The following is a 14,537-nucleotide window of genomic DNA, read 5'->3' as shown; positions in this document are numbered from 1 at the left end:
GTACCTCTAAGTAAATGGGATACAATCCACAATGAAGTAAATTCTCTTGTAGTTTAAAATATATATTACTTGTATAGGATTAAAGCTTTCGACCATCAACTGTGGTCTTGTTCACTAAAGTGAACAAGACCACAGTTGATGGTCGAAAGCTTTAATCCTATACAAAAGTAATATATATTTTAAAACTACAAGAGGAATTTACTTCATTGTGGATTGTATCCCCATATATATATATATATATATATATATATATATATATATATATATATATATATATATATAGTATATATATATATGCGTGTGTGTGTAAGTATGTATGTGATGTATAAATATATTTATATATATATATATCCATATACACACACACACACACACACACACACACACATATATATATATATATATATATATATATATATATATATATATATATATATACACTATATGTATATATATATATATATATATATATATATATATATATGTATATATATATATATATATATATATATATATATATATATATATATATATATATAATATCATACAATGGAGACGAAAAATGCCGTCCAAATGAAACAAAAGGAAGGACTAAAAGCGATACCCGATACTGTTATATGTATAATATATATATATATATATATATATATATATATATATATATATATATATATATATATATATATATCATCTCCTTCCAGGTTTACAGCAATTTGCTCCTTTCCCTGCGATGATCTGCAATCTGGTAATTTATGATCACCCCCAACATTTCGGGGCCGTTTCGGTCATAGCTTTTTAAATCCTCGTGAAGTCTAAAAGGAAAGGCACTTTTGTAACATTAGGGAGCATTATGTACGTCGTGGGTTTCGCTGAGTAAATCATCATCTTTTGATTCGTGAATTTCTTCGTTTAGTAGTCAGTCTTGCTTACTGAATATTGTACAATATCCATTTTTTGTGTAAGTTTATTCCACTGTACCTATGGTTCATTTGAGAATGTGGTTTTTTGGCTGATTAAACGTTGGAGTTGTGGGTTTTAGAGTTTTTCAATCCCGTCCATTGTTATACCTCCACCTCAAGACACTGAATGACCTTTCCCGCCCTTGCTTTAGAATACTGAGAATAGATTATAGAATGTGGCCCTAAGACCGAACGCTGGGACCTATGAGGTCATTTAGCGCTGAAAGGGTAACTACAGTCAAAAGGTTTGTGTGGTGTAACAGAAGGAAAACTCCAAAGCAGTTGCGTTATGAAGCAATTTTCAGGAGAGGGTGGTAGGATGGAAGAACAATTATGAATGGAGGTATAGTAAAAGGAATGAAAGGGTTGCAGCTAGAGGGCGAAGGGACGCTGCAAAGAACCTTTAGTAATGCTTACAGTGCAACGCATGAGATGCACTGACGGCACAACAGGCGAGCCCCCACCCCCTCCAATGGGGCCGCCGTGCCCTAGTTTTAAATCATCTAAATTCATATTTTAGCATTCTAATTAAGCAGAAAACTGATTTATTAGAACCATTACAATCTATATAGTATTGGAATTTTCGAATAAGATTGTGCGTCTTAGCTTGTGCACGAAAGAGCAATAGCCTGTCAGCTTTATCCCTGAAGACTTGTCTTTAAAGTTAACGGCACCATACAACCCAAAAAATAAATAAATAGATAAATAAAAATGGCATAGTTCCCACAAGCCCATTTTCCCAGAGGAATTGGCAGACGTGCATACGCTACGTCCAGATTGACTGGCCAAAATTCTGGAGTCGCAGGAAATTAGACCTTGGTCGACCATTAGATAAAGGCAGCTGATCAAACAAGCGTTTTACCAAATTTTGTCATCATTATTCAAAGTCCAGATCTTCATAGAAAACGGATAAGTGGTTCAACATTCGCGTCAACGGAAACTTAAAAGCTGCCATAGTCATACGATGGTTAAACGTCAGTATCAGTTGAACGTGAATTTAGAGCAGTGGTTCTCAACCCTTTTTGGCCCATGCATCCTTTCACTATATATGTGAGAATGTCATCCACACCCCCTATCCCAAAATTGTCTGTCTCAAAAGGTGTATTCCAAATAATAAGCAACAACATGCTAACACACTCAAGCTAACAGTTGGAAAGCCCAAAGCGTGACCTCTCAGTAGTGCGGGCTGACGCGCGCTGTGTATTGTGTGGTTCTAGGGCCAGTTTGAGCCTGTCAATCTTTGGTCAGAATTCTCCCCCCTGAAACTCTGAGATGCCCCCCAGTGGGGAATTCACCCCATGGTTAAGAAGCACTGGTTTAGAGTGCTTCAGTCCTTGATTCTAGAACTGAGTACAGAATATAAAGGTTGATAATCTCTCTCTCTCTCTCTCTCTCTCTCTCTCTCTCTCTCTCTCTGTTGCAAAAGATTTGTAACTTGTTAGCTTATGCTATAACATGGGATAAGGAGTCAAAATATGAACTCCTTAATTAAGTTAACGGAAAAGATTCTGAATACAAATAATCCTCAATAATCATGAAGGAGTTTTTACAGTTCAGCCTTGACAGTACTTATATATCTAGAAGAAATCTCTCCTTTATCAACTGGCGATGAATCATAGCTCAATTGAATCTCCCCTTTGTCAACTAGGGATTAATCATAGCTCACTTGAATCTTTCCTTCATCAACTGGGGATTAATCATAGCTTCAATTGTTGAATCTCTAATCTCTTCCTTTATCGACATTTTGGCTTTCGAGCAGAGTTTGCACGACCTCTGGGTACTTAGAAATCTTTGTCAATAAATGAAGCGAGATTATAGTCGGAAAAATATAGACGAATATTATGCCGGTGAATCTACGCGGGGAGAATTATGTAAACAGTAGTTTAATATGAATAAGAATTGTAGTTTTATCACCTGGATCCGAGTTTGAACAGTTAAAACCACGGAAATGTTTATATCCCCGAGCAGCAAATAATTAAAAAGAGTACAAACGTATAATGGCAAGATTGCAGTACTCCATGAGCCTGTTATGAAGGACTAAAGCTACGTGGGTTTGCTTGTGTTTGCTCTAATCACTTCACAATGGTTCAATATCCATTTAGTACTCCAGCCAAACGTCAGAGGCTGCCAAAGCGAATGTGAGAGAGAAGGAAGATTGGAATAGATATTGCAATTGCTCTGACCTCCAGAACTTGCACCCAAATTTTCACCTTTTTTTTAATTTTATTCTTGAACGACCAAGTAAGGAAAATGTGCCTGTTAGATAATAAAGGATTGAAAGTAGAAAAAAAGGAAAATTAGTAAGTTATACCCTACTATTGTTTTCATTTATATTAGTAGTTTGGAAGAGTGTTGATTCACACTCTTAGTCAATAAAGAAACTTTAGAAATAGTGAGATATACAACTTTATATATATATATATAGATATATATATATATATATATGATATATATATATATATTTATATATTATGAATAATTATCACATCACCGTGATTCATATAAATCTATCGAGCTACAAATGTCCTTTTGCTATCTAATTTACTCTACCTCGGAATTGATATATTTTCATATATGTAAACCGAAGGGAAATTTTAGAGTTGATAACAATTTCGTCCCCTCATAGGATCGAACCACCGTTCAGCGGACAGGCATGAAATGAGGACGACATTGACGTTAGCCGAATCAGTAACGTCAATGTCGTCCTGATTTCGTGCCTGTCCGCTGGACGGAGATTCGATCCCATGAGGGGACGAAATTATTATCAACTAAAAATTCCCCTTCGGTTTACATATATGAAAATATATCAATTCCGAGGTAGAGCGAATTAGATAGTAAAGGACATTTATAGCTCGAATGTTTATATATATATATAGATATATATATATATATATATATATATATATATATATATATATATATATATCCTCTAGTATATTCTAATTTTCAAGTTCACATGAATACAAGACCATTGGGTGCGAAATGAACAATTAGGCTCGCTCATGCATACGAAATACAGCAAAAGGGTTCGTATCACTCTCTTAAAATCTATTCTAGAGCATGGTACGAAATTTCTCTCTCTCTCTCTCTCTCTCTCTCTCTCTCTCTCTCTATAAATTTCCATAGCGCAAATCCTTCTGGTGCATGAGAGTTCCTACATTAAACACCTTGGAGTTATTGCTATAAATTCTCAAGAGGTGTGTGAAAGGAAAAGCTGGGATAATAGATAAGGAGAAAAAAAAATGCTCTCGCTTTTGAAATGTGGAGAAGGCTCTCAGTATTTAACTTGGCTTTTTTCTGTGTGTTTTTCCTCCCCAAATTACCACAAGTAGGTTGAAGCCTCGCTTGATTTCATCTTTTGCTTAACGAATATTTTTTTCTACATTCGGTCCTTTTTTTTTTTTCATTTCAAGGATTGTTTTTCCAAAGTTATTTGAATAGAGTAAGGTTGCTGGACTGTAGACTTGTCTTCATTCGTATAGTTTATCTTAATGAAAAGGCTAATTACTCTGAAGGAAATAAAAGATACTGGAACTAATTCAGGGAAGATGAAATGAAAACAAACGATGAGATAAGACGAAGGGGCTACTTCAGAAGTAAACAATAACATTCTTCTTAGAGTCGCATACAATGTGAAAACATTTCATTCGACCAATTTTTTTGAGTTACATTTCGCGTTAAGATTTGTTTTTTTTTATCCCAAATACTTCGTCCTATGTCCAGCAGCCTAGATTTATTCATTATCAGTGTCGTTAACCTAAGAGCAATATCAGTCATGCCGTTACATAAGACAGTATCTTTACTTGCTTTCATAACCATTAGTAATGATTTTCCTTCTGTTTCTCAACTAGGCGTAAAGGCATTCTTTCAAGGTTGCAAAATATGATAACATAGGTGGTTTGTGAAGTCTGCATAACACTGAAATATACTTTTAATTGCATCTATAGATTCAGCGGTGACATGCTAACACTGCTGTTCAAAGAGTCGTCGTTTACATTCAGGTGTGCAGGAGGCAGTCGGGAGAATTATATCATTAATAATAATAATTATTCTGAACCACGGAACCCTTGTAAACGAGTAGTATCTGAAAGTCTCTCCTTGTCATTTTTAGCTCTGCACGGAAATATTTTAAACACTACTGTGGCTTTTAATTCTCAGACATTCTTATATTACAGCGAAAGCCTTATTAGTTACTTTGCAGGTCTATAAGTTTTACAGAAATGTTACATTTTTGGTAATTTTGATTTCTTTGTCCTCCACGTCCCTGTCAAAAGCCATATCAACGTTTTTTGTATCACTGTGAAAGTTATTGAGGTCAAATTCCTTGAAAGAATTTTATTTTCCATTGTCTGAAATTGGAATGATTTTTGGCTCAGACATTTTGGATGAGGAGTTTCCATGCCAATCAAGATGTCGGGCATTCGTGTTTTCCCAAGGGCGATGAAAAAAATCACTGAATTGTATCAAAATCAGTTACTGCTGCAATGTTGGGAGGTTTTTAGCGGTGGGAGATTGGAACCAGCATTCTTTGAAAGTTTGGATTTCAAGTCATCCCTTTGTTCCATGTGAATAGGTTTCATCTACTGAAATAATAAATAATAAATAATAAATAATAATGATAATTTCTCTTTAAATACATCAAGTTTGCTTGGGACGTTCTAGATTCTTCCATCGTTTCCTAAAGTTGCCAAATGTCTTCAGTGAGGATTTTTTGGGGAAAAGTGAGTGAGAATACGGCAGAGGAGCGCTCTTAGGTGCGCCACGTTGTCACCTCAGGCAAGTTGAAACTTCGAGAAAGAAAGAAAGGTGTCTTAATTGCTCCATTTCTCAGTTTTTAAGGGAAGGTCTGTCTGTTGTGAGGGAATTTCGTATTCATTGTTTCATTCTGTAAGATTACAATATCTCATTCAATAAGGTGTTGAAAGCTTCAATAATTTGCGGGTTCCTTATTGAAATGAGATCCCACTATGTTGCAATGTTGTATCATCCCTTGCATACTGCAACTAGATACGACAAAAGTTCCTTTAGAACCATATTTCGGGTGAAGTAAGACGCAAGTCATCCCAACCGACGATCTACAATATAGCCTCGAATCTTACTATTATATGTTGCAATTTCCTTTGTATTGCAACGACTGTGCAATGTAAGGCCGTTAAGGTTGAAATCACAGGAAAATTTAAATAATTATGGACGCTTAGAATCTATTTCGACAAAATAGTTCTTTTTTTTTTCAATTACAATTGTAATTAGGTCGACGATTTTTTCTAGTTCGTAGATTAGTGTATTGTAGCCATTGTGAGTGCGCACATAGTTTAAAAATAATGTTTATGAAAACCAGCCACTAGAGATAATCCAAAAAGAGCCACTAGAGATAATCCAAAAATGAGCCACTAGAGATAATCCAAAAATGAGCCACTAGAGATAATCCAAAAATGTGCCACTAGAGATAATCAATAAATGAGCTAGTAGAGATTATCCCAAAATGAAACAATAGAGATAACCCAAAAAGCGCCACTAAAGATATTAAAAAATTAGCCACTAGAGAGATAATCCAAAAAGAGCCACTAGAGATAATCCAAAAAAGAGCCACTAGAGATAATCCAAAAAGAGCCACTAGAGATAATCCAAAAAAGAGCCACTAGAGATAATCCAAAAATGAGCCTGTAGAGATCATCCAAAAATGAACTATGTGCAACACCGATGAGTCTGGGCAGTGGTTGAAAGGGCGGCCGTATTGAAAGCCAGATGTTGCTGATAAATGAGCTACCGTCGCCATTTTAGGAATTTGGTGAGAAAAAGTCATCATTGTTTTAAAGTAAACAAAACCACATAGGCAAAATTTCGGAAAAAGGGCAATAATGGCATAGTTCCCAGGAGGACATTTTCCAAAAATATTGGCAGCTTCTAGTTCCAGGGCTTCCATGATTAAAATTCTTGGGTCACAGGAAATTAGACCCGAGTTGAACATTAGATGAAGTCTGCTGGTAAAACAAGCCTTTTGCCAAACTTATCGATCATTAATGAAACTCCTGAACTTCATGGAATACGGAGAAGGAGAGGTTGCAAACTCTACTAAAGTTATTCAACATCCAAAAGGGGATATCAATTAGACTTCAGTTCAGCATAAATCAGTCCGCAAGTCTGGTTTAAGGTCCAAAAGATATCATCCCTCTCTCTCTATCTCTCGCTCTCGTCTCGTCTCTCTCTCTCTCTCTCTCTCTCTCTCTTTTCATATACACAGTCACGTCTACTTCAATTATTCCTCAGTGGTAACAAAACGTCCCAATGGGTCCACTTGCCCTCTTTGTAAGAACGTCCTCTTCCACCAACTTCGACCGTTAGGACTCCGAAAGAAACGTTGCAATTCCTAAAGAAACCTTTCAACTTCGGGAAGAAACGTTTAGGTTATAAATTCGAGAAACACAAATGTAAAAGTTGGAGGGAATTTTAGCCGCTTCATTCTGAGGGAGTTTCTTCTCTCTCTCTCTCTCTCTCTCTCTCTACCTCTAAGTCTTCCAAAAGTTACTTACGGATTGGCTTACTTTTGCCAGGAGAATGCTTAAGTTAGGGTGGAACAGTTTCAATAAAACTTAATCATATGCGACAGATTGCTAGAGCTCAGAAGTATTTTGTCCTACGAAGTGGTCCAAAAGTTTCTTTGAGCGTAACCCTTAAAAGCAATCTTTGAGCTCTGAACCTTCTAGAACCTAAGACTCCTTTCCTATGTACTGAAGGCTGTATATTTTAGCTTTCTACAGTATTTACAGCGTTTGATAGACCACTCGTGACCTGCTGGTTAACTTAATGTTGAAAATGTGGGGAGGGGAGGGTAGGATCTGGAAGGGTAGGGGGAGGGGTGAAGGGGAGAGTGAAGAAGAGGGAGGAGGTTGGATGGGAGTGGAGGAAGAACGGGGAAGGGGAAATGTATGGATATCACCAACCAAGTTTAAGTTCCGGTGGTCAAACAAACAAACAAATGTTTAAGTTTAAGTGGAAAATGGAACAATGGGAAATAAGAGGCCAAGACTTTAAGAAACCCAGGGCTATGAATGCAAGCAATCCTATTCAACAAACCAGAAATAGTACAAATAATGAGGACACGAATTTAAGAAACCCAGGGCTATGAATACAAGCAAATCTTACTCAACAAAGAAGAAATAGTACAAATAACGAAGATACAACTTATAGAATCCTAGGGCTATGAATGCAAGCAATCCTATTCAACAAACCATAAATAGTACAAATGATGAGGACACGAATGTAAGAAACCCAAGCAAATCCTATTCAACAATCGTAGAGAAATATTGCGCATAGTTCCGTCGATTGAGATCCCTCTGTATCTAGGACGACTTAAAGCATAGCGAGCCATCGACATTTATCACTGCAGAAAACGCCGACGTTGCAGAGACAATTGAGATGGAAGACTGAGGCGTGACATCGTGTCAAGAAGCGGACACTGGGGATCCATCATGGCTCAGTTGGATCTCTCCGTCACCAACGAGCAAGGTTTGCGCTCGCTGGGTACCGAGAACTCTTTGGTCTGGCAATGAAGCGAAATTTATTCGAAAGTGAAAGAGGCATGTTGCGCTGATGAATCTGAGCTGGGGACGTTATATAGCAGAAGTTTGGATTTGAAGGTAAAATGAGGTTTCAATGCAGCCACATTAAAGCAGTGTTGCCAAGTCAATCGGTCATCTGTAGCCAGTTTATCCCTACGCAGAATGTGAAATGTCCCTATGTTTCTAGGGAGTTTTTCAGAAGAACGTCCCTACGTTTTTCTTTGGCATAATCGAACCAAAAACTTTGGTTTGCCACAATGTTCTACTTATGATATTAGTAGAATAAATGAAAAAGTAATGTGTCCAAAAATATATTCTCATACTGACAAAAAAAAAAAAATGGTAATATCTTATTTAAACTTTTACTACATAAACAAATTCAAAGGAAAGAAAAAAATGAATTTCCACATTTGAAATGCTAAGTAAACACATACTGCACAAATCAACATATGTATTCTCCCTCATTTTGAAATGCTAGAAACTTGGTATATATAGATATATATAAAAATATATATGTTTATATATATATATATATATATATATATATATATATATATATATATATATATGTGTAGATATATATATATATATAATACTATATATATATATATATATATATATATATATATATATATATATATATTATATATATATATATATATAAAACATATATATATACTATATATATATATATATATATATATATATATATATATATATATATATATACATATATATATATATATATATATATATATATATATATATATATATATATATATATATATATATATATATAATAATTGACGAGATGCGAAATTTCTACTCTTTTCGAAATCCCTTTTTCTTGGAGATTTTTCACGTTCGAAAGTTCGCCTCTTTTTCTGCCTTATTTTTCTTACGATTAATTGGTCCAGCTTCAGTCATTGTTATTTAACATAAGATCTTGAGCAAAGTTGCTTAAATCAGAACAGTGTAAGAGGCCGAGTATTAAGCCAACTACACGCACAAGAGCCTCGACCACAAAACCATAGCATAATCACACATTTCCATTATAACCGCAAATGAAATATGCCCACGTCATCTTTTACTATATCTCGTTCCATACAAGTAAAAATGCGATATTGCTTTTTGTTTATGCAATACAAGCGTACCAAACTACTCAGTACACAGAGAACAAGCTTCCCTTGTAAAAGAAACGTTCAGGAATAGATCGTTTATTCCTTAGCAGAAACGGTAAAAATTGGTACTATTCCTGTTTGGTTCTTTTTCTGTGTAATAATTTCTATTAAAGAGTGAAAGACGTCTCTGGTACTAGTGCTACGTACTGTCACAGTATGGACCACCAGATATCTTTTAAAAAGGCTATTATATATATATATATATATATAGATATATATATATATATATATATATATATATATATATATATATTGCTACGTTTATAGAACGCCTCGCCTTCCCAGCAGAGTTTTAGTGATATTAATATAAAAGAAGCAGCCATGCCTTCTCCTAAAGCAACTGTTGTTGGGGGAGAGAGGGCATGTCATAGGGAGGTATTTCCGTCTGACGGAAGCTTAGGGTAAGAGAGGCAAGTCAACAAGAGTACTAGGCTTCGAGATGGATTTTAGGGACTTCTACAATAAGACCTATTTTCCTTTCCCAATTTGCTGGCGTTGTGTTATCACTTTCAGGCGATGCCCGAGGCAGTCTTTGGAAGCCCCGTGATTAAAAAACAACCAGTATCGCTCTCAGTCGCCTGCAGTCTGTGATCCAGGACAGATGTCCAGCCGGCCAGCCTCCCAAACTTAAGCCTATTGGCTCGGCGTACTGGTGGGCACGAACCCCAGACCTGAACGAAGTCAGGCCGCATTCTTCCACAACGATACACTGAATATTGCATCCAGGTACGTCTAAAAGTGTAAACTTCAACCCAGCACCTTTTACTACCATACGACTCTTGCTAAATTCATTTTCAATCCTCATTTTTACCCCTTCTACATCAAAAGCCCTTTGTCCTCATCGGGCCACGTGCTTCCCTTTGTGACTTGTTAAAGACCAAGCTTTCAGTGCATACCTCAGTGAAACATTAGAGTTTCTTTCCCCCAATGTTAGAGAATTAATCAGCCTTTCTTTTATCTCGTTTAATCTGGGATTCTTTTCCAGATTCCATGAGTCACGTGCCGTCTCTCTGCCCGCAAGTGTGCATTACCCAAGTTTATGAAACCAGCTTGAATTCATCCAATTACATTTCAGCCATTTGTGAGAGATATATAAGTCCCACCGTGTTGGACGCTGCATTTACCTTTTCTCCAGGCCAGCAAGGGCCTTTTTTGTAAATAAATAGCTGTAAAGTAACGAGCTGAGTTTTCTGGCGACCTTCCCTCTAAAGAAATTATCAATAACTATCAGTTTACGGTAAGTTAAAGCAATTTCCTCTTGAAATGCCTCAATTATTTCCGTTTACGTATCTAGCCTCTCTCAAGGCCGCTAAATACGTAACAGTGACGACGCTTGCTTAAAAAAAAAAGATTGTAAATCGCGTTATCCTTGTAAAACGAATGTAAATGTTTTTCAAAGCGAAAAAAAGCACACTTGCAGGGAAAGACAGACACGGACTCACGGTAAGGTATTCCATTCATTAATATGATGATACTATAACCAATGTTAGCTTAAGGTACGTTTAAGTATTTTTATTGTAGAAGTGTTTTAAACAAATGTGAAGGTAGAAATCTTATTATTGTAACGGCGAACGCACCAGAGCTTTATTTTAGCGGCGAGCAAACAATTTGCCCAGCGAATTCTCTGTGATTTTGTATTGTCGTATGTCGGACGAGCTCACAATAACACGTGTGCAGATAGATGCCAGAAAGGACCAGATCAAACTAGGAAGTGCTTTGCCAGGGTTTATTGCTGTATTAGAAAGCCTAGCTAGTTAGAATTGCCTTCGCATTTACAGAGAATCAGCTGTTTTGAACGACACGCTGTGTGCTATCCGCACTACCCAGCTCGCTCACGTGTTTCACCTCTCATCGCTCACTCGCGCGCTGAGCGAAAGTTTCATTTCACTTTGCACTAAACGTAACCTCTTCTTTTTACATTTTCATTTCAAAATCCTTACCGTCATTTCACTGTTCACAGGGACCTAGTAATCTTACATAAAGTTAACGGAAATCTTCAAGTAGAATAAATTACAAGAATTGTTAACGTAACACGCGTCTTTGTGAAATTCATATTGAAACGCAAATCATTTCATAAGCGCAAGCCGCTACTATTAGCGTAAAAATCGTTCAACGCGAGCGCGTTATCCTTTTCATAAAACGTTATCCAAAGCAATTCTTTCATTTCACGTAACGTAAGTAAATCATTAACGCAAGTTGCGTCATATTAAAACTAACATTAGTAGTTCAATTCAATATAAGGGAGTTCATTTCATATATCATTTTTCACCCTCTCGAGAGAAGAGAGAGAGAGAGAGAGAGAGAGAGAGAGAGAGAGAGAGAACCCAGTATTCACGAAGCCAAGAGTACTACATCTTACCACTAATTATAGCATGCAGAATTAACATTATTTTAGTCTCTTGTGTCTATCATTTACACAGCGTGATACGTACGCGCATGTGTCCATTGCAGTTTGCAAGCATTAATTTATTTCATTTACCGAGTACTTCAGCGAGGGACTGAGCATTTTCAATTATCATTACCTGTCGTTGCCCGAGTGGTCTTTTCATTTTCTTTTATCACAAAAGACTTGCGTATACTGCAGCACAACCCGCACAGTGTGCCACGCAAATTCATTACTTCCAGACAGGGAAGTCGTTACCAGTTTAGGATGGCCACCACCAGTGCACGTTAAGGGTCGGTTTTACCATTTTACAGTGCCACTAATTCTTGACACTGTCCATCGACTGGCTGCTGAAGTACTCCCACCTTTTACTTTCTCTCCTCCACTATTACCCTCTGCCATGAGCAGTGCCATTTCACTTCAGTATATTTAAGTATACTGCATGTAGTGTCCGGGACACACCAGCACGATACCAGTGCTCCAAGGAACGCCTCCTCATAAGTGCCGTGCACCTGTACAGACGTACAGGTAGCCCTATACCTGCGTGTCCGTCCTACGGAACGCCCATTCATTAGAGTATCCACCATTTTGGATCACTCAACCAAGGAACGCCTCCGAAAGTGCCGCACCTGTATTGGACCTACAGGTAGCCCATTCCAACGTCTCCCAAGTTGGGAACGCCCGTAAGTAGGCATTCCCTTTCCATTCAGTACCCTTTCCTGGCCATTATTTTCATTTCTCCGAGCCTCCACTGCAGCCTAAGGAAATGGCTTCTGCTGCCCAACCACATATCCATGGAGCTGGAGAGGCTCCAGACACTCATGGGCTCTGGGCACGAACGCGGTTACACTGGGCAGGAACTCACCCAGTGGGTGAAGGGGCAGACGGACGAACTGCTCCTGCAAGAGAGAGCTACCAGAGAAGAAGAAAGGAAGAAAAAAGAAGCAGAGAGGAAGGCAAGGGAAGAAGAGAGAAAGCATGAGCTAGCTCTCAAGGAGAAGGAGCTCGAGGTGGAGCAGGCACGACAGGTGAACGCCGAAGCCCTAGCCATGCAGCCAGCTCCCAGTCCCACACCTACGGTGTCATCCAATCCTATTGCCAGCATTAACGCTCTCATCCCGAAGTGGACTGAGGATGAGCCCGAGGCATGGCTGGAAGAAGTGGAAGCCTTATTCGAGAACTACCCTACCACTGAGATAGAGAGGGCCGCCCTGCTTGCCAAGCACCTGGATGGCAAGGCTAAGACTGCCCTCCGCTAACATGGATCAGGGTCAGCGAGGGGACCCTGGTGGAAGTTTCGCCGGGTAATTACAAAGGCCTATGAAATCACCCCCGAGAGGTGGAGGCAGCGTTTCCGAGGTCAGGCCAAGGAAGTTGGTTGGGCCTGGGGATATTACTCCTACCACAAAATCCAAGCCGGGCAGCGGTGGCTTGACGCCATGTCGTGCACCGAGTTCCAGGACCTGTATAACAGGATCATGCTGGAAAACCTCTACCAGTGTGTACCTGGGCCACTCGCAGTGCACCTTAACGACAAGCAACCCAAGACACTTGCGGAAGCTTGTCGCCTGGCTGACGACTGGGAAACTTTCAACCCCTCTCACAGCACCACCCACCGACGCATGGTGCCACCCGGTCCTCTCTCTGGATCCACACGGCCAAAAGACGCCCACCAAGACACCCACGTGAACTTGCAACGTTTGCAAGAAAGTGGGTCACCTCGCAGCAGAGTGCCGCCTCAAGAGCCGCTGCGAGCCACAAACCCTCCTCAGAACCCTCCTAGGCCACCGAATGGTGCCTCAGCCTCCTCAAAGTCAAGTCAGACAGATGCCTTACGGAGACCAGCCCAGCAGAGGGACTCCTGCAGAGCCTGTGGGGCTACAGGGCACTTTACTCCCCTGGATATCCTGGGTGCCCCAAGCACGTGCCTTCGACCAGGCACGTCCACCTGATCAGTGCCACAACCCCCTCGACCGTTATGCCCGAGTCCAGGTCTCACCCTGAGCGGGTGTGGACCACTTCAGTCACAGTGGCACCCCTGGATGGCTCTACCCTACCTGTGACTCTGCCAGTTGCGGTAGATACCGGCTCCGATCTGTGCCTCATAGACAGGGACCAAGTGCCACCCAGTGCCACCGTCGACGAGCACATCAGGTGGGCCATGACTTGGGTCGAAGGGCAGTCCAAGACCGTTCCCACAGTCGTCCTGCAGGTCACCACTCCTTGGTGCACCAAACCTCACCGCCTGGAAGGGTAGTGCGTACGATTCGGCATGGAGTAGGTTTCCTATTGGGACGGGACTCCTCTGGGGTTGTCCCTCCCCCACACCACTCCAGGGCCAAGCTACCTCACCACATCAAATCACGGCCAGAGAGGACTCTTCACCTGTGCCAGAGCACACTGCCAGCCTTGGTGACTCCACAGATTCGCAACCTGTGGGGCCATCTCGGCCTTA

Source organism: Macrobrachium nipponense, chromosome 49 (assembly GCF_015104395.2).
Source record: "Macrobrachium nipponense isolate FS-2020 chromosome 49, ASM1510439v2, whole genome shotgun sequence".
Lineage (NCBI taxonomy): Eukaryota > Metazoa > Arthropoda > Malacostraca > Decapoda > Palaemonidae > Macrobrachium > Macrobrachium nipponense.
This window is presented reverse-complemented; position numbering follows the sequence as displayed.